Source organism: Perognathus longimembris, chromosome 10 (assembly GCF_023159225.1).
Source record: "Perognathus longimembris pacificus isolate PPM17 chromosome 10, ASM2315922v1, whole genome shotgun sequence".
Classification (NCBI taxonomy): Eukaryota; Metazoa; Chordata; class Mammalia; order Rodentia; family Heteromyidae; genus Perognathus; species Perognathus longimembris.
The window spans coordinates 50,016,925-50,042,629 of record NC_063170.1 but is presented as its reverse complement, the minus strand read 5'-3'; the positions used below and the strand labels follow the sequence as shown (position 1 = coordinate 50,042,629).

The 25,705-nt window shown below is 38.4% G+C and overlaps 1 protein-coding gene across 4 annotated transcripts in view; it reads left to right on the top strand.

The window, feature by feature from the left end:
* Positions 1-25,705, top strand: part of Fhit (fragile histidine triad diadenosine triphosphatase) — a 1,290,154-nt gene that overhangs the window by 988,660 nt on the left and 275,789 nt on the right. The window lies entirely within an intron of this gene.

The following is a 25,705-nucleotide window of genomic DNA, read 5'->3' as shown; positions in this document are numbered from 1 at the left end:
TGTGGGTTGATTTAGTTTGTCCCAACTCCAAACTTTATGGGTTCATTCCATGTGTCTCTTGTTCTCTCTGGACAGAAGCCAAGATAGGTTCTTGTTATGGTAACAGGCAGAATTGCTAGTCAAATCTCAAGCTTCTGGTCGGGTCACATCTCTCACTTACCCATTCCATTGTTCAATTCTTATATTAGAAGCTTGCAGAAATGTACTCCACTCAGTGAGAGGAAGTAGAGAAAAGCTGAATTTTCCATCAGCAACCTGAATAATCAGTTTTTGATAAACTCAGGGATATTTTATATGTCTGAGGAATTTATTGAGGAGTAGTATTTAAGTGTTGAGAAGGACCTAGAAATAGAGGCTTGATTTCCAGCTGAGCACAAAACAGAAAAATGAGTTTTTACAGTGAGTTAGGACTCACAAGGTATTCCAGAAAGGTGGACACTGACCATACCTGTCTACACACTGTTAATAGAGTGATTTGGGGGTATCTTTTAGAAAAACAAATTTAGAAGAAGGATAAAAGCAGCAGCCAGATGGTCAAGGATAGAAGAGGATGAGAAGTAATAAAGTGGAAGAAATTACTGGACATCAAGGGGTGGGAAAGAAAATGGAGTTGAAAGTAGACAGAACAGAAGTAAGCAAGGTACACATATCTGCTAAAGAGCTTATATACAATAAGAGAAGATTCTGAGACTTTTTGATGTCCTAAGATGATGAGTCACAAAATGATGGAAATAAAAGTGTCAACTTGTCCCTCATTCCACATGAGATCCTTTGTAAGATGATACAACAATGGTATTGAGTAAGGCAGTCCTTTCTCCCAATAGTTTGGTCATATACAAATGTGTGTGTTAGTCATATGTGTGTGTGTGTGTGTGCATGTGTGCGCATGCATGCTGGACCTGGGGCTTGAACTCAGGGCCGAGGCACTATCCCTGAGTTGTTTTGCACAAGGCTAACACTCTGCCACTTGAACCACACAGCTCTACATCCAGGTTTTTGTTGGTTAATTGGAGAGCACTTACCTGCTCAGGCTGTCTTCAAACCATAATGCTCATATCTCAGCCTCCTAAGTAACTAGGATTACAACTGTGAGCCACTGACACCTGGAAAAATACAAACTTTTAAATGAGATGTAAGGGGTCATGAAACTCTTGAATTTTGAGGAGATGAACCCCTACTACTTAAAATGCTCCAGGGACCTTATTTTCAAACATTATGTGGGGGTACAATATTTACCTGCGCAGTTAACAAGCAACTTACTAACAGACAGTCACTTGAGTTGTTAATTAATGTTTAATGTTTTAATTGCTCACACCTGCAGAAATTTCCCCCAATAGGAAAGGAGACCTGATTTCAAACCAGGATGATAGAAGCTGTGATTTCCTTCTGTGAATATGTAAGTAGTCAGTGACCCTCTGGGTTCTAGATGCAGCCATCCATTGATTGTGAGAGCTTAGAGGAGGGCAAGATGCCCTCCTCTAAGGGTATGGTTGACTCTCAACCACTAAGCACCAACCAATCCAGGTAGGAGGAGAAGGCATGCATAGGAGAAATAGTGAGATTGAGAGAGTACTGAATGCTGTTATCATGAAGCACTATTGCAGCACTGCTAAGTGGAGATGTAGAATTTTATATGCTGAAAAGTCTTAAGAATGTTAGAGATCCCATGTTCAACTAATTTTCCTGGGTTTGAATCCTGGCTTGTCCAGTGGCTACATCTGTGACATTGAATGTCTCTATCTATAAACAGAGATTGTAGGGACCACCTCTGTTAATGAAAGGACTAAGCTAATATGTGTAATTCACAGAGCAGTGGCACACAAGGAAGCACACAAAGGACCAGACTCTTGGTTTTGTTTTTTTAGTTTAGGTGATGGCATTTTGTTCTGTTTTGTTTATTTGGTTTTGTTGTTATGGACTTATATAGAACTGCTTTTCTTTCTTACCCAAGGAACAGCATATAGCTATACTCTAAATATTCCTTGGAATTGAGTAAGAAAATGGCTTTTACCTGTTTAGAAGGAATATTGAAGTAAATTACCTAAAATACTCACAGTAGAATTAGGAAGAAAGCCCATGGCACCCCAGTGTCTACCTTCTGTCTGAAGGACTGTACACAGGTAAAACAGCTGCACCTGTCTCTTAGTCTGTGGTGGGCTTCCTCTGAGTGTATCTCATCACTAAACAGAGTTGACCAGTTGGGACCCACTTCTGGAACCCTGGAAGAAACTGTAGATGTGTCAGAAACTTTCAAATTGTGGTTGGTCTTCCCTGATCCACCTTTTATAGTATCTAGGAACACATGTGCCAATTGAGTTCCTATCATTGCCTTAGGAATTGTGTCATTCCTGGTTATCTTAGAAATGAAAACTAGGCAGTAATAATACTTTGGTTTATTTTGTCTCAGCACAAGTCTGATTTGCTAAAGTTGCTGGTTGTAAGATGGGTTGAAAGAACAAGTACGTGACAAGGCAATATTCCTTTGTGGGAGGGTACTGGGATATTGGACACAGAACCTGCTGCTTGGTAGACAGGTATTCTATCACTTGAGCTAGGCTGTCAGTCCTTTTGCCTTTAGTGTGTGTTTTTTTTTTTTAATTCCATAAAGGGTTTGGAACTAACTTTGCCCAGGCTATCCTTGGACCAAAACTGTTTCTAACTCCCAAGTAGCTGGGATTACTTATATGTACCCCAAAGCCTGGCTCAATGGGAAACACTTTTTTGAGGCACCAACTATATTCCAAGCCTCATTAGAAGCTGTTGGTACACTGGTGGCAGATGCAGAGGCAAGTGTTATAATCTGAGGATATTCGGAGTCAGAACACTTGGAACACTTTATAAAACAACAGGACTTACCTGGCAAGAGTAAAACCCAAACTCTGGTACCACCAGGAAATAAGTAATAAATTAAGGTTATTCAATTCTCCTTTCACCATCAGACTTGCACATGTTGTGCCCACTTCCCTGGAGACCCACAAATTGGCACTTACAAACCAGTGAGATCAACACCCTCCCTAGAGCAAGAGGAAGCAATGTATTCATGTAGAAGAGGTCTCTAGATCATCTGGAAAAGATGACATCTAATCTTCACACCAGAAGAAAGGGACAATATGAGCAAATAAATCACAAGGAGGGAAGGGAACCATGCAGGGGAACGTTTTTGTATGTATAATAAATGTATATTATTTTGATCCCTGCATTATAATTATTACCTCTCTCTTAGAATGCTGTGTATGTGAAAGTGCTAGCTACGGAAGGCATAGGCCATTGTATGAAAGTAAGGCATTATTCTTTCATGGATTCCTTTTGAGGAAATCTAAGTTGAGTGATGGGCGAGCAGGATGAATATTTGATAGGCTGGGACTGTTCTGAAGTCTCTCTGAGACTCTCTGAGTCTCTCTGAGAAGGAATACACTACAATCACAACAAATCTCTCCCTCTACCACAGTGCCTAGAACATTAGAACTGAATGAATTATTTAATAAGGAAATACTGATTAATCTGAAAATCTCTCTAAAATATAGGTCTCATCCACTGTCCTGGACTATGCCTCCATAAGGAGGACGTTTACCTTGTCTTCCCTGCTGGACATCTGATATCTAGAAAACTGTTTTATGTAGTTTTTGTGTGCTGTAAATACGTGTTGTGACATTGTATAGATCGAAGTAAATAGGTTACGCTAGGAATCTTTAAGTGATTTGATGTTTTGTCATGAATTATATAATATATTGGCACTAAACTGGGATACAACCTTACCTGGAAGTAATTTACTGTTGTTTTAGGTTGCTTGGGTATTTTTATGATATAGTGTAAAATCACAAATATTTCTCACCATAGAAAAAGAGAATTTTAAATTTTGATAAGGCAAACATACAGTTTGTTCAATACCATGGGGGATAAAGGAGATTGAATCAATTGTTGGCAAATGACATCATTTGTGACTGTGAAAATAAAACAAGGTCCTCACTTTGGCAGTACATAGACTAATATTGGACCAATGCAATTTTGTGATGTGTTTCATATTGAAAAGGAAACAAAGACACTTGAGGATGCTACTCTTTAGAGAGGGAAGCAAGGAGAGTACAAAGGTAGTAAAATGGAATCGAATGCAATTTGTGTGTGCATTTGTGCGTTTGTGTGTGTGTATATAATGATGAGATCTCTGAATAACTAATATAAACCAATTCCAGACAAACATAAAGTTCCCTCATTCACTGGTCCATCTCCAGAGATCACTACTGTCAGAGACAAGTCTATGACCTGCCAGGATTTGTGTTGTGCCTTAACATCCCTGGATAGATAGCATTACTTGTGTTTGATCCCATCACATAGATTCGCCTATGGTTTCTTTTATGCCTTGGTGTGCCTGTTATAGAACTTGGTCTACTTTTTTAATGACTTCACAGTATTATATATTATATGAAAACATGGCTATATTTTAGCAGTTGAGTACTTCAAAACAATATTGCAGAAAACATTCTTATTCATATATTTTATGCATATCATCAATGTATTTAGATTCCTAGTACTTTCTAGTTTTCTTTCTTTTTACCAAGTAGCTTTTCTATTACTTACACATTTTTCTACATGTTTTGACGTTTATTTAAGAATTTTTTTTAGAGTTAAATACGATTCATGGCTATTGTATTGGAAACGTTTTAGAGGAATAAAATTATGCCTATTTTGACAATATATTATCTATGTAGAATAGAAAAGCCATCTTGTTATAGTGTCTATAATTTGTTTAAATACTTCGTATTGTTATTATAAAGGTGATGTACAGAGGAGTTACAGTTACATAAGTTAGACAGCACCCGTTCCCTTACTTTCTCACTCATTTCCTTTGGGCTTTTCTTGCATGTGTGCCAGTACTTGTGCTTGAATTCAGGGCCTAGGCACTGTCTCTGAGCTTTTTTGCTCAAGGCCAATGCTCTATCCCTTGAGCCACAATGCCACTTCCAACTGTATTGGTGATTAATTGGAGACAAGAGTCTCACTTTCTTCCCTGGGCTAGATTCAAACTGCAATCCTCAGACCTCAGCTTCTTGAGTTGCTAGGATTATAGGCATAAGCCACCAACCAATACCTGTCTTCTTTGAGCTTTTTAAGAACTTTTAAAATTAAAATATCAGGTATGGATAAATTTTGTTTAGCATTCTTAGTTGGTAGCTTATTTGACAACTTAATTGTGAAGTATAAATATTATCTAATCAAACCAAGTATCTCTTTTATTTTTTTTCTTTTTTGTGGGGCTTGAACGCAGGGCCTGGGAACTGTTCCTGAGCTTCTTTTGCTTCAGGCTAGCACTCTACCACTTGCATGACAGTGCCACTTCTGGCTTTTCTGTTTATGTGGTGCTAGGAATCGAACCCAAGGCTTCATGCATGCTAAGCAAGCACTCTACCATTAAGCCACATTCCCAACTCAAATCAAGTGTTTCATCTCCACACATAAGCACACAGGTTGTATGATGAGGGTGTAGTTCAGTGCAAGACTATGAGTTCAAACCCCAGCACTGCATAAGTATGTAAGTAGAAGAGCAATGGCTTCTAAATGGGATTCAGAATGGGTTTTGCCCCTGTTTTCCTACTGATTCCTCATCATTCTTGTCCTAATGCAAGCAGAATTGTCTAGGAAGCTCTGATGTCTGGAGTTTTCTGCTGCCAATGCCTTATTCTTTTCTCATTCCCAAGGTCTTCGGCTCAACCCAGGGTACTTAGATGCAGAGTCAGGATCAGTTACACTGAGCTACTGAGCCAAATTAGGGACAATATGTAGCTCTTCCGAAAAGCAAACAACATTTTTAAGCTAGGAAATAGACATTGGGACTGTCAATAAATGCTTTGTTGAATGAACAAATAGCTGGATGAAAGTGAAGCAAATGAAATTTAACTTGTGACTCCTCAGACCGTTTTGTCTATCCGTGATTGCCCCTCAAAGTGTCAGTGTGATCCCATGGCCACCATGGGAATGGGCAAGAAGTCATTGCCTTAATTGGAGCATCCATCTGGATCACAGCTCTCACTGGGTCTTTAATGATGGAGTGGGGCTGTCGGGTGGAAATTCCCAAAGCTCGCACTACTTGAGCCTTCATGTCGACTAAAAAGAGAAAGTGAAGAGCTGCTGTACAAGTGACTTTAGTAAGATACAAGGTCTTCCCAGATCAATATCCACCAAACAACAAAGGCAATTGATAAGTTAAGCTGTGATAAGCCAGATAGTGCCTGTGGGCTCTCTTGACAAATGTGCCTTACAAGTCCTTTACGTAGTACATCCTGGTAGAAGGAAATCAAAGATGAAATAAAGGGTTCTTTACTTTTGCCAGTTAAATGAGAGGATCTACTTTTGACTGCCCATCTGTTCTTCTTTAAGAAAAAAAAAGAATGCATTATTTGCTTTCCTGCCATGTATATATTTACTTCATTCAATGACTATTAAGAGACTATTCTGTGGCGTGGCATAGTGCTGGGCTTTGAGATACACTTCTGTGTTTTTATAGAAAAGCCATACCCTTCAGTGCCATCATTTTGAATATTTCTTCAAATGTGAATCTGATTTTTACCACCTGTACTCTGCTACTGAACTTCCTGATTATAGAGAACCATTCCTAGACAGGTTATAGTGTACTAGAGATCTCTTAGTCTCTGAGTGTTTTCTTAAGCTGTGCTTCGTGGGTGGGGAGTCTATTCTTTAGCACTTAATGATAATTTTTGAAGTGTCTACCACTGTGATTCTCATTGAGATTGACTGGCAGAAATGATAAAGCTGTGCCAGAACTCATGGGTTGTAATCTGGTAGAGTAAAGTCAACTTTCAGCAGTAGTTGACCAACAAAAAAGCATACAATCATGTGATCAAAGGTTCAATAGGCCTCTCAAGAAGAGATAGATGGAGTTTGAATATTTTAACACTCTATCTTTTTATCTATATTTCTAACCGTACACTAGAGATTTCAATGCCTGTGTGGAGATGCTGACAAAGTGCTCTAATGAACAGAACATTTATAAGTCAGGAAGTAAAAACCAACTCACCTTCAATAAAACCTAAATTCTTTAAAAATCACTGGGCTAATCTATAATACTCCTGAATACCATTCAAAAATGTATTCTCAGGATTATGGTAAAAATGAGAACGAAGTGAGAAATAAGCCTGACACTGAGTTACATTTTAATTTAATATGTACTTTAGCCAAGCATTGGTGCCTCTCACCTATAGGCCTAGTTAATTAGGAGGCTGAAATCTGAAGATCATGGTTCAAAGCCAACTCCTGGAAGGAAAGTCCCAGGACTGTTATTTCTAATTAATCACCAAAGAGTAGGAAGTGGCACAATGGCTCAGAGTGGTAGAGCTCTAGCCTTGAGCAGAAAAGCTTAGGGACAGCACCCAGGCCCTGAGTTCAAGCCCTGGGACTGATAATAAGAAAAACAGAAAACAAACACCTTGAAAATCTGTCTTAAGGAGCCTCTTGAGTAATCTTAATTGATCTCACTTTTTGCTTTGTAAGACAAAAGTTCACCTAAGGGTGATCTACATTTTCAGATGTTATCTTAATATAACAATATGAGAGTTCTCAAATACTTTTGTAATGATTGAGAACTATATAATATTAAATGTAGCACATTTATGGAGGGATTACTGTAAGCTAGGTACCTTTCATAAGAGGTTGGCACTCTTTTGGTATCTAATTTATAGATAACAAATAATATTGAGGACATGTTAAATCTTTAATGACATTGTTAGATGATATCATGGATGTTGGTGAACTCAAACTGTGGCTGACCTCAAAGACTTCTCTTTTGACCAAGTTTTACAACTAGCAATGCAGCTTCATATTTTGATATCATTTGTTCTTTTTTTTTTTTTTTGCCAGTCCTGGCCCTTGGACTCAGGGGCTGAGCACTGTCCCTGGTTTCTTTTTGCTCAAGGCTAGCACCTTGCCACTTGAGCCTCAGCACGACTTCTGGCCGTTTTCTATAGATGTGATGCTGAGGAATTGAACCCAGGGCTTCATGTATATGAAGCAAGCACTCTTGCCACTAGGCCATATTCCCAGACCCTTATCTCTTCTCTTTAAGCTGGTCATAGGTGTAATGGACATGTGACCATGGTGACCTCCCAGGGTTGGTTAACTGTTGATTACATTTTTGCTATCCTGTAGGATAATTTCAAAATGAGGCATGGGAATCAGCAATGAGAACAATGTGGCCTAATGACTTTGAATCCTCTGATGTTTGTATTGGAGTTCCACCTTGCCATTTACTAAGAGATTTACTTTGAGTATGTTAAGTGACCCATCTTTTGAGTGTCATTTTTTTTCATATGTAATGGGAAGAGCATGATAAAACCCAGTGGCTTTCTAGATTAAAATAAGATGATTCTTCTGACATGCCTAACATAGAATTGGTCAATGTATTAGATTGCTGGTAAGTTATTTGTGAAAGTGGCTAAAGGGCAAGGAAAGTAAATTCAAATACAAAATGAAGTAGATTTGGGAAATGCTAAGTCTTGTTTGACTAGCATATCTTCAGATGGATTTTCTTCCTTCTCGGTGTGTGTGTGTGTGGAGGGGTTGTGCATATTCTCACACACATACACACACATTTTATCCACTGGAGATCACTTTGTGCACTTGAGTTCACTGTAGCTATGACTAGAGTCCACAGCTCTAGGACACACGGTGTTGTTAGGTCACATGGAATACTGTTTCTGTCTTTGTTTTCCATCATTTCAGAGGGTGGATGGTATAATCAGCATTTATTTTAGTATAAAATTTAGCAAGTACTGTCGGTTGCAGGTAGGGAGAGTGCTGGCATGTGGTTAGAGTACAAGGTAGAAGGGAGGTGGGAACATAGGGGGCAGGGAGGTTATAGACAGTAATGGTTCATGATTTTACTATTTTCCTTCATTGTAGCTGAAAATTATTTCCAGAGCTCAGTGGAGTAAATTCCAAACTATGTTCATCTAAAAATCAAATTAAGACTTAGGAACACCTTAGTTTTCTCATTGCTAGTTAATTACATTACTTTCATGTTCCACTAATGACTCTTAATTATCTTACTCAAAATAATGCATGCACAAAATAGACGTCCCAACAGAAAGAAAAAGCATATGAAGAAAGTTGTTTCTCTTCCTTCTCTTCTGTGAGCTGCTGCTATCCTTTGTCCTAAGATTCTACCACTGTGAGGTTTCCTGCAACTTTGTATACATACACAAAAAGATGTTATTCAGAGGACACCATGAAAACAATGTAATACACACAGAGCCTTTCCAGTGTTTCACTCAGGATCATGGCATCATATGCTCATGTAACACTATACACTCTTGAAACTTTATTCTTGTTTTTGTTTTGTTGAACAAAACAAGAGTTTAACTGATGGCCTCAAACTTACTGGTCTACCACTTGAGCCTCTCTCTCATCCTTTTAGCTTTTGTTGTTGTTGTTTCCCAAGAAAATTTTCCTTATATTCTAGTCTGGACCATAATCCTGTATTTTTGCTTTCATGACAGATGTATGACACAGCATGCCTCTTTTTTAAAGTTTAAAACATTATATATGTATATTTTTATTATCTTTGAAGTCGTTGTACAAAGGAGTTGCCAATTAACAAGGCAGTTTATGTATGCATCTTGATCAATGTCACCCCTTACAACATTCTTACCAATTCCTCCCAATCTATCCCTTTCCTCACTTTTCTTGATTTCTTAAGATATGCATTTAAGGTTGAGACTGTATCCCTAAGTATTTTTTCCATAGTGAGTCTCACCTAATAATTGTCAACAAGTAACCACATTGCTGCAAACTTCACTCCCTAAATCAGATTTCAGTGGAGACTTCCTTGCCCCGTAGAGATCTAACTGTAATTGACCGGAAACTCCAGTCACACAGTTCATGAGAATTGAAAATTCTCTCCACATTCTTAGTGGACTCATGAGGGTATATACTGTCATACTCTAATTCTTCCATCCAAGTGCATTGTTGTCATTTAGCCCTTCTCAGATAGAAAGCACAATTTCTCCACATTTTCCTATTAGAGTTCCCTCTTGGGCATTTCAGGAAAAAAAAAAAAGAAATTTAGTGGCACCTAGAAAGCAAATAAGGCTCATATTGGGCTGCTGTTGCTGCTGCTGCTTCTCTTCTCACTAAGCAGGTGCCCCACCACTTGAGCCAGGCCACCAGATGTTTTTATTTATCTGATTTTTCTAATTGAGTCTTAATTTTTTGCCTAAGCTGGCTACCTGTTTCCTTGGAGCTCTGATGGCAACCAGGCACCACCATGTTACGCCTTTCTATTGGTTGAGATTAGATCTCACAATTTCCAGGCTGTCCTCAAACCACAAAGCTTCAGATCTCTAAACAGAATTAGATGTGAGTCACCACAGGTGACTTTTTATTGGATCACTTCTTGCACTCATCCCTTTTGGCTGTTCACTGTCTTTCCATCTCACTCCCTGTCCCCATTTTCTTATCTTTTGGGGAAAGTTTGACTTCTTCCTTTGAAATCGTTATGGCCCACAACATCTATGACCCTTAGTGTTTGATTCTAAGGTAGTTTATAACATGGTTTTTGCAGTAAATTCAATATGTTTTCCCAAAGATTTTTCCCCATTTCTTTATTGTTAAAGTGAACTACAGAGGGGTTACAGTTTCATACATAAGGCAATGAGTACATTTCTTATCGAACTTGGTACTTCCTCACTCATCCCCCCCTACCTCCCTCCTCTCCATTTCCCCCCCCCCACCATGAGTTATACAGTGGTTTACACCATATACTTTTGTAAGTGATGCTGTTAGAGTGGTTTGAAAAAATCATACTAAGTGAAGTGAGCCAGACCCAAAGAAACATAGACTCTAGGGTTTCCCTCATTGGGAATAATTAGTCTTGTCTAGGATAGTCCTGGCAGAGGATTAAAATAGCTTGATAGCTGTGTGTCCATATGAACACATAAGATGGTACTGAGTGAAATGAACTCCAACTTATGGAAACAAGTGGTTTATCATTGTTGTTATCTCAACATACCATGTGAAATTATGCCCTTTCTTGTTTGTCTTTGTTTCCTGTGGTTTTACCCCTGATATCACTGTAACTGATTTTAGTACCCTAGATATAGTATATACATTTATTGGAACTAGGGAAGGGAAAGGGAACACCAAAATGGAGAGACAAAGGATAAAAAGACAAACCAAAGATTTTTGTTTTTTTAAGGAAAAAAGAGCTTTCATTTCATTATGTTCTCATTCTTTTAATCATGTTGGGAGCATCTGCCTTATGAAGAACATTTCTGAATGTGCTTCTTTCCCTAGTTTTGTTTATGTGTTTAAATTGGCTGGTATTTGGCTCTAAGAATTAGTAGATAAGTTCCTTATTATGGTAAATTCAGTGCTCTAGTAGAAGGATTATTATCTTTGTGGAAAGAGAACTGGGTTTACATTCACGCCCTATCATTTATTTTTTATGTAAGATAAACAACTTAGGTTTTGAGCCTTATTTCCTTTCAGTAATCAAAGTAGGACCGTTTTCAATGGAGTGTTTTAATCACTGGAAATGATGAGTATTTATGGAAAGCAAGAGTTGCTCCAGGGCTGGGGATATGGCCTAGTGGCAAGAGTGCTTGCCTCGTATACATGAGGCCCTGGGTTCAATTCCCCAGCACCACATATACAGAAAACAGCCAGAAGTGGCGCTGTGGCTCAAGTGGCAGAGTACTAGCCTTGAGCACAAAGAAGCCAGGGACAGTGCTCAGGCCCTGAGTCCAAGCCCCAGGACTGGCCAAAAAAAAAAAAAAAAGAGTTGCTCCAAAGGACCTCAGACAGCGACTAACCAGTGTTCATCCTAAGCATCATAAATCCTAAGTAACGCCTTTTATTAACTCTGCAGTGTGGAACACACCAATTCTCATTGTTCCTTGTTTAAACGGTTCTCAGCCCTGTAATAAAGTACCTCAAGGAGATAGGCCTGATTTTGTACTAGGCTAATAAGCTCACATTTGGTACTCGATCAGTGGTTATTAATTGGTGTGTTATTGATTGGCTGATCTTTCAACTGACAATTCACCTAGCTCCTAGCTTCCGGGTAATCATCTGGGAAAACGAAAATTTATTCTTTTAGTGAATGCTTGGTTTCTTCCCTGGATGCTTTAGTTCCAATCAAGTTGATTCTGACATGAAATGTATCTTCTTTTCTTCTAGCAGCAAATCAATCTTTTTCACTTCCCTTCTTGCTATTTTCCAAATTCCCCTTTGTGTCTCTTTGCTTACATGTGCATTGCCTTTCCATCTTCTGGTTGGATTCCATCTCTGGTATTCTTATTTCTGTGTGAATTGCAAGTATACTTTCCCTCCAGATGATAGATTCTCTGAATTTGAAAGAAAACATCATTTGTTATTTAGCATCTGATTTGAATAACAGTGAGATGTTTGTTTAAAATTAATGCTTCGAGTGAAGACATCCTCTCTGTTTACTTGCCTTGCAATATTTTAATATTTAACACACTATGATGTAAAACTTGTGGAAGAAAAATCTCCTGGTGTGATCTGGTTGCCTCACAATTTACATTCAGCTGCAATATTTTATTTGCTATAATTACTCACTGACAAAACAGAGTCAAAATGCAAAAATACAGAATGCTCTGGGTTTGCATTTTTATTATTTCAGAATGTGGAAAAACTCTCCACACTTGAAGGCGATAACATAAGACAAGAAAGCTACCTTAGAGAGATATCCAGCTCTACAGACTTTCCAGCAGTAAGACTTAAGCAAAGAAGGAACTGTGGGAGTGCCAGAGTGTTTCGTGAGGCTGTATGATATGATGTGGACTTGACTTTGGAGGGTAGGGCTCCAGGTCATTCCTTTCTTCTTTTACTCCAGAATGTCACTGTGATTTTGCATGTGTCCTTTCACAGTGTGGCACCTGTGCATCTGTTCTAAAACCACTGAAGTTACTTAGATAAAAGCCACCCATCTATCAGGCTCTTATTAGATATGTCCATTACTGACACCCTTTCCTCCTCTTATTATGTGAATTCTTTTTTTTTTTTTTTTTTTTTTTTTGCCAGTCCTGGGCCTTGGACTCAGGGCCTGAGCACCTTCCCTGGCTTCTTCCCGCTCAAGGCTAGCACTCTGCCACCTGAACCACAGCGCCTCTTCTGGTCGTTTTCCATATATGTAGTGCTGGGGACTCTGAACTGAGAGCTTCATGTGTAGGAGGCAAGCACTCTTGCCACTAGGGCATATTCCCAGCCTATTATGTGAATTCTTGATGCTCACAGATTTCAAAAGGTGTATGACAGCCAACACTACAGGTATTGTGCATCAAGGAGTAGCTCCTCCTGAATCTCTTCTGTGAAAAAAAACTACCCTTTTTGCATTCAGAGATTGGTCTGCTCACACATCGACATCTGGGCTCTTGCACGCATCTACCTCACCCGCATTTTCAGTTTGCAAAAGGAACAGCGTTTCTATTTCCGAGTTTCTGAGTGGGACAGCTACTATGCAGTTTTCCAAGGAGAAATTTGTGTAAGAAATAGAAGCATGATTCTTCTTTGTGGTTAAATTTCACAAGCATTCTAAAAACACTATCTTAATTTTGGTATTATACTGAGGACAAAACTTTGAACTACATCTTAAAACATCTGGAAATGGCTCAGACAACAAACTGTGTTGAGTCCTTCTAGCTGAAAATTTCCTTTTTTTTTCTTATCAAAAGCTACTTTGCTCCCACATGTGCTTCAGATTTCATCTAGCTTTTTCAGAAAAGTAAACTGGATACTTTTAGATGACACCGTGGAAAAAAATGTGCCAAGAACACTCATTATGCATTCTAATATTTCTGACACAGAAAGTAGTTAATGCACAGGATTAATCATTACATAAACCATGTGTTGACTGGATTTGGGGAAAGTTCTTAGAAATATAGAACTGTATTAGATGATACATATTAAAAATTATCATTTTTCCAAGCAGTCAATAATACAGGATTTAGTAATCCTTAGTTAGTCCCCAAGTATTGATTTTATGATGTAAACTCATTTTTAATTTGATTTTTCCATTGCTAGAAAGTTGATTTGGAGGTTGAGGATTTCTTTTCAAAGAAAAAATGCTCAAGTAACCCAAGTATGGATGTCAGCAAACATTCATTTTTTAATATGAATTATATCTTGTAGGTAGTATTTGATTTTTGTTTATGCTTCAAGGATGTGTGGGATTTTCTAAGGGTTAATAAGGTCACTTGTCTATTACCATATTTCTGCCAATTCTCAGGACTCAGATAGCTATTGATTTTTTTTCCCTCACAGATCTGGCCATGTCTATCAAGGCACAACAAGTAAACTAAACAGAAATAAGAACAAAAAAAGCTCATGGAACACCTATGAATTCAAATTGATAGTCATGGATGACACATAATACAATTACCCTACAAAGTCCCATCTTAGATTCAACAAATGGATGCTAAAGTTTGAGGAAAGAAAGGGAGATTTAGCAAGGAGTATGCAAAAAAGAACTAGGGAGGCTCTCAGGGAACTTACTAGCAACATTGCTTACTCCCTTGAACTTCTTCACTGAGACAATAATCACCTAACAGTCAAATTAAGTTTCATAGAAAATAATACATAGGATGTGCCTGGCATCCCCATGGTGAATATTCTGAAAATATGTACCATTTCCTCCCTATTGTACAATCCCCCACCCCAGAAACACCCTTTAGAGAGGAATGAAGACAAACATAATTGTATGATTCCCTGTGGTGAAAGAGGGAATCCAAGAACTCTAAATGGCTAGGGAACTGTCAGGCAGAGATGGTCAGATCCTCAGACCAGGAAGAGTGGCCCGTGGGACCCCTAGACTTCTTTCCCTCTGTTCTATGGTTGAGGAGAGGCAGGCTTCCTGGATCTACTCCATCTCAAGAGAGGAAGGAAAGTACGCTTTTTCTTTCTGCCATGCTGGAAACACCTTTACCAAGATAAAAGTGCCTGCCCCCTCTTTCAAACTGCTTTTGCTCTTTTCAATGAGAAAGTCTTTTTCATTTTTGATAAAAGCAATTTCTGTCTTCCTGCCAAGGCAACAAAGAGTGTTTGAGACGAGCTTTTTGCTTTTCTGGTATTAGGGTGTAAAATCTGCATGACATGGATATAGCTGGTGGCATCATTTCAGCAGCTAGCAAGAGGGCTTGGAAGAACAAAAGAGCAAAACACACACACCCTTTTGGTCCTGCCTTCAAATCAGAAACCAGTGAATAGGGTGGAGCTGCAGTTTGTGGAGCATATCTTACCTCCCAGCACAAAAACTTTTATGCTGCCTCCCAAGGATACAGGGAAGAGCAAGTGGGTACTAGATTCTCCTACGCCTTCTGTCCCTTTATATATAAAATGGTTACCTGCCAGCAGAAACACCTCTGAGTTCCAAGTAAATTCGAAGTAATAGAATCAGAAGTAAATGGGGTTGTTTGAGTCTATTTTGAAATTTCTGGGAGAAGTGCTCTGTGGAGTCCTTTCTCTGTGTCTCTCTATAGCCACAGCTAAGTCAAGCTCAAAAAAATGAAGCCAAAACAATGAACACAGGACTCCCCACTACGCACTCTCAAGAAGCCTGGGTGAGAACGTTACATAGTATGGCTCACACTTACAAAGATACAGTCTCAGCCCACCACCTGAGAAATGGATGCACATATATGATATTTAATGATTTTATTCAATTATTGAAAATTTTTCTAAATTTGAGCTTTTGCAGGGAATGAAATTAGTTTAATTTGATGGTAAATGCATAGAAGAATTTTTCTGCTTTTTTTCATAGAGGTTTTTATTTTTTTCAAGTTTTGGATTTGATTCAAATTTCTTTTTAAAACCAAATGAAAAGTTTGAAAACAATTGTTGGCAAGTAATAGGAATATACAATAACAAAAGGAAAGTTTGAGAGTGTTAAAGCATTTTTAACAATAAATTTTACCAAAAGATGTAGAAACTGGAAAGAGTATTGCATATATGACTTTCTTGTTTACTTTATTTGTGTGTTTATTGGAGACAGAGTCTAACTATGCAACCCAAGCTGGCTGTAATTGCTCAATTTTCCTACCTCAGTTTCCTGCATGCTTCACAAACATGTGCCGCCACACCCCACATGGTGGGTATTAAATTTACACATATGAAATGTGTGATTGAGTAGTTACTGTGGTTGCATTTATATTAAGTAAGTACATTGGGGAATTTTTATGTTTTTATATGTGTGCTATGTTTTTAAGAAAACATATGTTTCCTAAAGTGAATATTTGATATTTATAACCATCATACAAGGTCGTATTAGGAATATTTATATAAGGTTGGATTAGGAAAATAAATTATATAAGGTTGTGATAGGAAAGACTGTTTGAAATAGGTGAAGCGACAGAAAACAAATGAAAGATCATTTGGGTTGCCCAGGTTTTGGTGTCTCATGACTGTAGCTCCTCAGGAGGCTGAGATCTGATTATCACAGTTCAAAGCTAGCCCAGGCAAAAAAGTCCTTGTGAGACTCCTCTAAAATCCAGAACATTTTGTAGTCTCCCTGCCCCTCCCATAGAAAATTCCACAAAAATTTTGGTTTCATGCACAAAATTATTTTCTTTTTGATATTGTATGTATTATCTTCAAGCTAAGTCTATAAGGGATGTATGAAATGGAATTAAATTTTGTGTTTAGTCTTGGATACTGTCCACAAGATGTCTTATTATATATATGTAAATGTTTTAAAAATCTGAAATGCTTCTATTCTCAAGCATTTTGAATAAAGGATAGTCAACATATATTGTATGAGATGTACTTAGAGTAAAAGAAAATGTATCTCTGAAAGTCAAGTTGAACTGAGAGCTTAGATTTTTGTTTGTTTGTTTTGTTTCCTGTACTCTTGGCTGGAGAGCCACTGATGGCCATTTATAAGGGAAGTGCTATGATGTGGTTTGGGTTTTGTAAAGATCAGATGGCTTGATTTCCTCACTGAGTCTTTCAATTACTACTTTCTGGTCCCAAGGAGGTAGGGGTAGTGGTGAGGGTAGGAATGTTGGAGAAGGAGGAGGAGGAAAAGGAGGATGTTTCTGGAGTTCAAAATGTAATAACAGAATGGTTCCTAGGAGTTCCTCTTTTCCTTCCTACTATTTTTAGATGAATTACCAACTGTTAAATGTCACATTTCCAACAAATTAAATTTAATGGAGTTTATTTGAGCAAAGAAGAGTTTGAAACTCAGATAGGTCTCAGAACGGGAACAGGTTCAGATAATGACTCTGCAATGTGGGTAGCAGTGTTTATGGACAGAAAATGGAACTGAGCTACAGAAATGGATCAGGGGGTGATATCCCAGCCTCTGCTTCCTTAGGCATGGTATGATCCATTGGTCGACTGTCATGGATCCACTGCTTTCATGTAGTGTACCTGCAAACCTGGATAACCTAACATAGTAGTACAGGCCAGCTGTGATCTTAAGCCAGTCACTGATGACTTATTTTTGCAATCCTAGCTACCAAGAAGGCTGAGATCTGAGAATTACAGTTTGAAGCCAGCCCAAGCAGAAAAAGTCTGGGGTGCTCTTACCACCAATTAACAAGCAAACATATGGCGGTGGAGGTATGGGTCAAGTTGTGAAGCATCAATTTTGAGTAAGAAAACTAACTCAGGATCATGAGTTCAAGCCTCAGTGTTGGCACCAAATAAACATAAAGAGATTGCTTTGTGGGCTGTCCTGTGGTTTCTCCATTATTCTCAGTGGTCCACTCTCCAAGAGCATGATTTTTGTCACTGCTGGAGTTCTACAACTGAGTATGATTTACTTCCAGTTTTCTTTGAGGCGTTAACACTGCCATTAAAATGGGCATTGGATGGCATGGAGAAATTGGCGTCAGCCACCACAGGCCTATTTATTCTTAAAAAAATATGAACATTGCATGTGGCCACCAGGCTCAGAGAAAAGTAGCATTAGAACAGTCACATCAGTAGCATTTTACCATACCTTTCATTAGTTTTATTCCTTCTGGTATGAATAGAAGCAGACTTAGTTCTCACAAACCAGAAGACAGTACTGCTACAAATGGACTGTTGTAGTCTGTGGAACATTACTTTAATGTACCTGCATTTTAAAGTACAACACATTCTCAGCAAAAATGTCAGTTTATGCATGCCGTTTCTGCAATATGTTTAAGTTGGTTACCTTTCTACATCAAGCTCCAGCAGATAAAAGTGGGGCACTTAATATTCAGCAGGGACACCGAGACTGTCCCTGTTTATATGCTCAATTTCCTAAAATCACATAACCTTTTGTTATCTTGTAAATACATAAAAGGGACCTTTGCATCTGAGGAAGTCGTTTACTGTGTCAGATAAACAAGTCACAGAATTACATTGAAAGCATTTCCATCCCTCATTGGCTGTCTGCATTGGGGGAGACACAGATCAGAAAGCTGGGGCTGAGTCCTCTTTAGGCATCTCAAGAATGGGTCTGATTTTTAAAATGCTGACAAGCTTCTTATGTACTGTTAAAATAGTTTGCTACTCAGGAACAGGCCTGGATTTTTCTTGGGTGATTTCCTATCCTCGTTCCTTCCTCCCCTCTTGTGTTTTCCTGGTTCAGGCTATTATTCAAGTATTCTCTTCTCAGCCAGAAGCTGGTTCTGTTTGTCTTTTTTATTTTCCCCCCTAAGTTTGTGAACAAGTCCCACTGTCCATCAACATGAAGAAGTAATGGGGATTGCTTGGAGACACTCATATGTACTTTAGACAGGTGATTCAACCTCCTCTGGCTCAGCTTGCAGAACCCTCTTCCATTCCAGCTTGCAAGCATTCAGGCCAAGTAGGCCTAGGCAGCTGCCGCCAGCTACTGCTTATTGCATAGACAGACACAGCTGTCTTGCCTATGCCTGCTGGATTGATTGGTGTATGGTTAGACAGCCACCTATTTATTGAACACCCTGTGTTGGGCTAAATGCAACATTTGAATCTACTGGATGGTCAAAGTGAGCTTATGTGAGCCAGTTGTTTAAAAATGCCACTGAAGCCAAGGAAATACCTAGAAGCAGTAGGTTCACTATGTGGTATTCTTTTTTTTTTTTTTTTGGCCAGGCCTGGGGCTTGGCCTCAGGGCCTGAGCACTGTCCCTGGCTTATTTTTGCTCAAGGCTAGCACTCTGCCACTTGAGCCACTTCTGGCCATTTTCTGTATATGTGGTGCTGGGGAATTGAACCCAGAGCCTCATGTATACGAGGCAAGCACTCTTGCCACTAGGCCATATCCCCAGCCCCACTATGTGGTATTCTTATACGCAGAATGTTCTTTATTATTTCCATAGATTATGAAGAATTATTCATTCATAAAATATTACGTAGGAATGCGAGGTAAGTTCCTACTCTTTCTGAAAATAGGATCTTATTGTTAATGATAGAAGAAAATACATTTTAGAAGTGAATAACCAAAAATTAGAGTTGATTGTGGGATACACCGAATCTCCATCCTAAACCTCTATCATGAGCTCTGCTTCTACAGAACCTGTGTTGCTGCTGCTGGTATTCACCTGGGAGAAATTCACAGGCCCTTCCAACTCTGCTGTCTTGCTGAATGTCCTGCTCCACAACTCTCTATTCCATTTGTCCAAGAAATTTGGAAATTATCCAAGTACCCTGTCCTTCTTTGCCTTACATTCATTTTTTTTCTGTTCTACCACTTGGATCAGATCACTTATTTTCATCTGATAGACATATGTCTACTGTAGAAGAGGTGAGAGAAAAGAGAGGGAGAGTTCTTTTTGGAAAAAAAATGTATCCTAGCTTGGTGGTTCATGCTTATAATCACAGCACTTGAGAAGCCAAGATAGGAGGATCAAGAGTTCAAGGCCAACCTATGTTACATAATGAGAGTCTATCTCAAAAAAAAAAAAGACTTTGAGATTGTAGCATACAATTTACCATCAGTTTACTATAGGTGTGTGTACTTCAGATCTTTATAGTTTATTCATATTGTTATGCAAAAGATATGCAGAACATACCTTTTGTAAAACTAAAACTCTATACTTACTACACACGTCAGCTTTTCACTCTTTGTTTGTGTGTCTTCCTTTTTCTTTCCTTTCTTCCTCTCTTATTCTTTGTCCTTACTCCTCTTCTGTGTGTGTGTGTGTGTGTGCGCGCGCGCCAATCCTGGGGCCAACTTTGAAGTCCTGGGTACTGTCCCTTAGCATTTGTTTTTGCTCAAGGTTATTGTTTTATCACTTGAGGCACAGCTCACTTCCAGCTTTTTGGTGGTTAATTGGAGTTAAGAGTCTCACAGACTTTCTTGCCAGAGCAGGCTTCAAATCTGGATTTTCAGGCCTCCGTTTCTTGGGTAGCTAGGATTATAGGTATGAGCCCACCAGCACTTAGCTGCTTATTATTATTGTTTTTGCCTCTTTTTTTTTTTTGAGTTCTGAGCTTTTGAACTCATAATTTCACACTTGTTAGTCTAGTATTCTGCCATTTGATTCAAGCTTCTGGTTCTTTTTGCTTTCAGTTATTTTTCAAATAGGGTTTTTGCATGCCTCCTGAATAGTTAGGATCATGTACTCTACACTGGACCTTTGTTGGTTGGTTGGTGAATGTGTGATGGTCTATGTGGACAACCAAAGACCTAGATCAGCCTTCGGTTAAAGTGGTACCAGTTTATCAGAATTTCCTCCCCCTTTCCATTCCCAAATGTCGAATTTTTAAGTAACATTAGTTACTCACTTAACATTAGTTACTCATCAGGACTCACTTCTCATGAGCTCACAGGGCTGGACATGGGGTTACAGGGCTGGATGTGGGGCCACTTCACCGTCTTCACCGACTTTCTCATGTTGACTTCATTCAACAATCTGGAAAGAATAAAAACCATAAGGTTACCAAGGAGAAGCACTCTTGTATTTGCTTTGGTGTATGCATTTAGAAGAAATCTAGTGGTAGGATGAGATACATGATCTGAATGTCTCTTTTTCACCATCTAATGAGTTGTGATCTTGTAATAACTGTATGAGCTCTTGCTCTTTACATAGTAGACCAGTTTCTGTGCCCTATATCAAGATGGTGTTTGTGCTTTCTGTCTCCTCTAATTCCTTCTTCTTTGGCTTATCTACATTATTGAGAAACTTACCTGCCAAAATACTAGCAATAAATATAGGTTAAAAGGATGTCATTTACTTGCACTGTGGTAGAAGAGCTGAGCTCTGGACTGTCATACTGACTGTGCTCATTTGCGGGGAAGGGAAGCTTCTGTAGGCTTTCCAAGTTTCAAGGAATATTTTCAAAACTTTCTTGAATGCTAGTGTGTAAAGCTTAAGGTGAATGACAATTTTTTAAGTCTAATTCATAAAGAACATCTCAGCTGTCAACTCATACTTGTTCTTTTATAATTTAAGATCTGTCAAATTCTTTTACCTTATCCAGTAAACACATGTTTTTGTGATTTTTCGGGGTTTTTTACTTGGTTGTAAATTTCCTTTGGGCTGTAAAGCAGCACATGTAATCTGTTTGGGAGTGAACTTTTTAGCAGAAGTCAAAGGGAAAAAAAATCAATTTGGCTGTTTTTGACTTATACCAGTTAAAAGAAAAATGGAAAATATTGGATTTTGGATAAGTACTTTTGCTTCACAGTTTAAGGGTTGAGTGGCTGTTAAAATATTGCTCACTACCTTTGCCTGTCATTTGGATTGGTCTGTTTTTATTAATTTTAAACTACAAAATCAGCCAATTAAGCAGACTACATGTTGTCTGTTGCACATAAAAGACTATCAGGCTCTTGAAAACATCAAATAGAATCAGTTGGTTCATATTTTTGTGGTTGAATATGTTATGTCTGTTGCAATTCTTTTTATAGTTGCTTAAAGATAATTTTAAAATGTTTATGAAAGAAAAATATGTTTCATGACAGCCGTAGATATGAGAAAAGGCCATACATTTCAAATCAGTGCCAGATATATTAGTAAAGGATCAGCATTAGTTATAGATTTGGGGGAATAAAATAAAATTTTTATGTATACATACTTCATACATACAGAATATTTATACATATACATATTTTCAGTGATAAAAAGTTCTGTGATTGGGGGGCTAGGAATGTGGCTTAGTAGTAGAGAGTGCTTGCCTAGCATGGGTTCAATTCCTCAGCACCACATAAATAGGAAAAGCCAGAAGTGGTGTTGTGGCTCAAGTGGTAGAGTGCTAGCCTTGAGCCAAAGGAAGCCAGGGACAGTGCTCAGGCCCAGAGTTTAAGCCCAAGAACTGTCAAAAAATAAACAAACAAAAGTTCTGTGGTTAGAAGAGGGATGTGGAGTATGAGGGCTTATTTTCTAAGCCTTAGGTTCAAGTTTAACTTTTCCTAGTTAATTGGTATTTTTAGTGAGATATGAAATCTTTTCATGCTACCATTTTCTCATTTGTAGAGCTGCAGTCTCATCTTATGAAAATAGAACTCAGTTACATATGGTTCATACCTGGAAAAAGTGTGAGGTGGTAACTATTATCACACACAAAATTATTGCTTTGCCATGATTATTATTTCACACAAACTTGCATTAAAATAATTATCATGCATTCAGCATACTGAAGAAATTGGTGATACCAGAATGGTTGTTCCTTTGCTAACTCAGTGGATGATATTGTTCTCGATTGGGGAGTTGTCTGTTATCTCTAACAACTGCTTCTATTGCTCTTTCTTGTAACCAGTTGCCAAAGTATGGGAGAAACAAGTAGATGCTCAAATGATCTCACAATTTGAAGATCAGTACACTCACCTATCCATATTTCTTCAGGATGTATGGACTGGCATAAAAAGAAGGCCAATTCATGAGCCCAGAGATTCAGTGTTCTGTTTTACTGGCACTTGGCATAGGATATAAGTACAGGCTAGTCAGGAATTAAACTCATTATACAATTGTCATCTGTATTTAATATAGTTTTGTCAGTCAGAAAAAATGTGTGCTATGTGCATTTTCCCTCTTTGAAAAAAATGACATTTTTATTGCGTTCTGTAATGGATCAATTTGATTTCCCTCAAAAAGATGTGTTTGGCAATCTACCCCTCTCTCAGAACCTTAGAATGTGACTGTATTTGGAGATAGGTTCTTAAAGTGATAATCAATTTAAAATGGGGTCATTATTGTGGTTCCTTGTACAATATGATGAAGTCTTTCTAAAAGGGAAATTTGGGCAGATAGTCACTGAGGGATACCACTGTGAGGAGAACAGGAGAGGACATTTATGTGTCAGCTAAGGACGCAAGCTTGGGAGAGATCCCTCCCTGGGCCTCAGAATCAGCCTTGCTGACACCTTGGTTTTGCTCTAGCCTCTTAAGCTGGGAGACAATAAATATCTATTGTTGTAGCCACTCACTTTGTGGAACTTTGTTATGGCAGTCCTCACAAAGAGCAGTCTGGAAGAAAAAAAAATAAAAAGAATATGTTGAGAGTAGGAGTGCTGAGCAAAGAAAACAGTAAGACTCTCCAGGTAACATTTCCCATTCAAAATGTTAGTTCAGCGTAAGTTTATCTGTAGCGTGCTTTGCAGTGCTCAGAAACTGAGAAGAACAGGGAGCTGTTCCTGATAAATATCTAATGCTTTCTCCTGGGGGATTGATGGAGTACAAAGAGTTCAGCATAGTCCTGGAAGAAATGCCTGTCAGCCATCTGCAAGAGGCATGTTTGTATACACTTTCAGTAACATCTAAACATTCTGGCAAAGTGAATCTCCTCAGAGAGGGGTCCGTGGGCGAGGGAGCCATGATTGCAAAAGCATGAAGAACTTGGAGTGCTGTTTTCATTCTATGTTTCTTTAAAATGTAGCATGTTTGTTTTTTTTTCAAACAGCTAAACAAAATGTTTCTCAGAAATGGAAATAAGATTTGGGAAGGTGAAAAAGTTTTTTTTTTCTAGAAAAGTAATTTTGACTAGATACTAGTTAAGAATGAGCAAATCTTTCTTTACTTGCCCTTGTTATGACATTTATTCCTGAGGAAAAAATATATATATATATAGTAGAAGGCTATTTTCAGTTGTGATAAATAAAGCCACTAAATAAAAGAGTGACAGAAAACAAAGAAAGCCGTTTGTTCTCCATGACTACTATGCAGACTTCTGGTCTTGTCTGGTTAATAGAAGTAGGATTTCCTAGACTGATTGAGATGTCAGAATTAATACGACCTTCCACTGAAGGAAGTTCTAATCCTGCACTTCTTGCCTCCTTCTCTGGCCTAGGGGTAAATAGGTCTGTCGTTAATTAACTTAAGACTTTGTTTGGAGAGGCTGGATTCCATCCCCATAGCTGGCAGTAATTACTATTCAGGGCTCTCTTATACTTTGACATTTTCCTGAAGTGTAAATTATTGGTATCTGAAAGAAGCCCTTGGCTCCAAAGGAAAACATTAAAGAAACAAAATAAAAAGAGAGAGAATCAAAGAATTTTTGAGTTGGTTTCCTTCTCCTCAGAGATGGTCTTCAAGCCAGCAGTCCCTCCCAGGACACGTGGGAAGGGCATCTGTATGCACCTGTCCTGCAGGGTCAGATCAGGGCTAGGAGTATAAGTTGCTAATAGAATGGTCACAAGTTTGGAAGTGGGACTTGTGTATCTCTGTGCATAGGTACTTCTGGGTTTATGACTTAATTTTAAATGCATCAGTAGTTTTTTCTATTTAGAAAAACCCTCAGAGATATGTTTTGAATATATATCTGACACCGATGGTTTATGACCTCTGTAAACCTCACTTCCCAGCTGTTAGGAGAGCCGGGGGCTTGATAGTATGTGTTCCAAATACAGCGAGAGGCCATCCTAAGGCAGCTTAGCTGCTCAGTGTTAATTAAAAGGAAATCCACTTTTCCCTAGATTGTCTCAAAGAGACAAGAACCTGTTTATTCCCCTAGGCATTTATTTCTCCCCTCCTTTTCTAGTGCCAGCCAGAAATCATTTTCCTTCATCTCTACCTTTCGTTCTAGCCTAATCTAGCTTTTATTTCTTTGTGTCTTCTGTCCTCCATATGCATGATACAGACTCAGCCTCCCAGTTCTTCTGTCTGTATGAACCTCCTCAACTGTTCAGTTTGAAGCACACAAGCACCAGGACCCCAGGTTGGGAGATAGTGGATAAAAGATAAGGAATAGTAGAAATTCACACATAATTGAATTATGACTGCATTTTTCCACTGCCAGTTAAACTTACATCATGAAGAACTGAAGTCAAGAAATGAAAACAATAACAGTTTTTAAGACATGAACTTTGACAGACATGAATAATCATGTGTTCATCTTATAGACTACTGGTTGAGTATACATACCACTTATTGATGATTTATTATTGTAGGCAATTTTGCTCACCGTTCTCTTTGCTTATTTGGTTCTCCATAAGTATTTACTTAATGAATTAAAGAAGGATAAAATGATGACTTTTCAGGATATACTTGTGAACTCCTGTGAGTTCACTTATAATTCTTCAACAGATGAGAAGACTTGACTCAGAAAAGTTAAATGCTTTGCCAAAGTTAAAACTTGAACAATTAGCATACACTAAAAAAGTGAATGACAGGAATATTAAGTAGATCCTTTCTGGGGTGTAGTTATTAGTGGTGGGCATGGGGTATGACCAGAGAAAGTGAAGATGGTTAACAACAATGATACTTGTTTAAATTGGCTTTAGTTGGGGGAAGGGGATTATGGAAGTATAAAGGAGCAGTAGAGGTTAGTCTGATCAAGGTATAT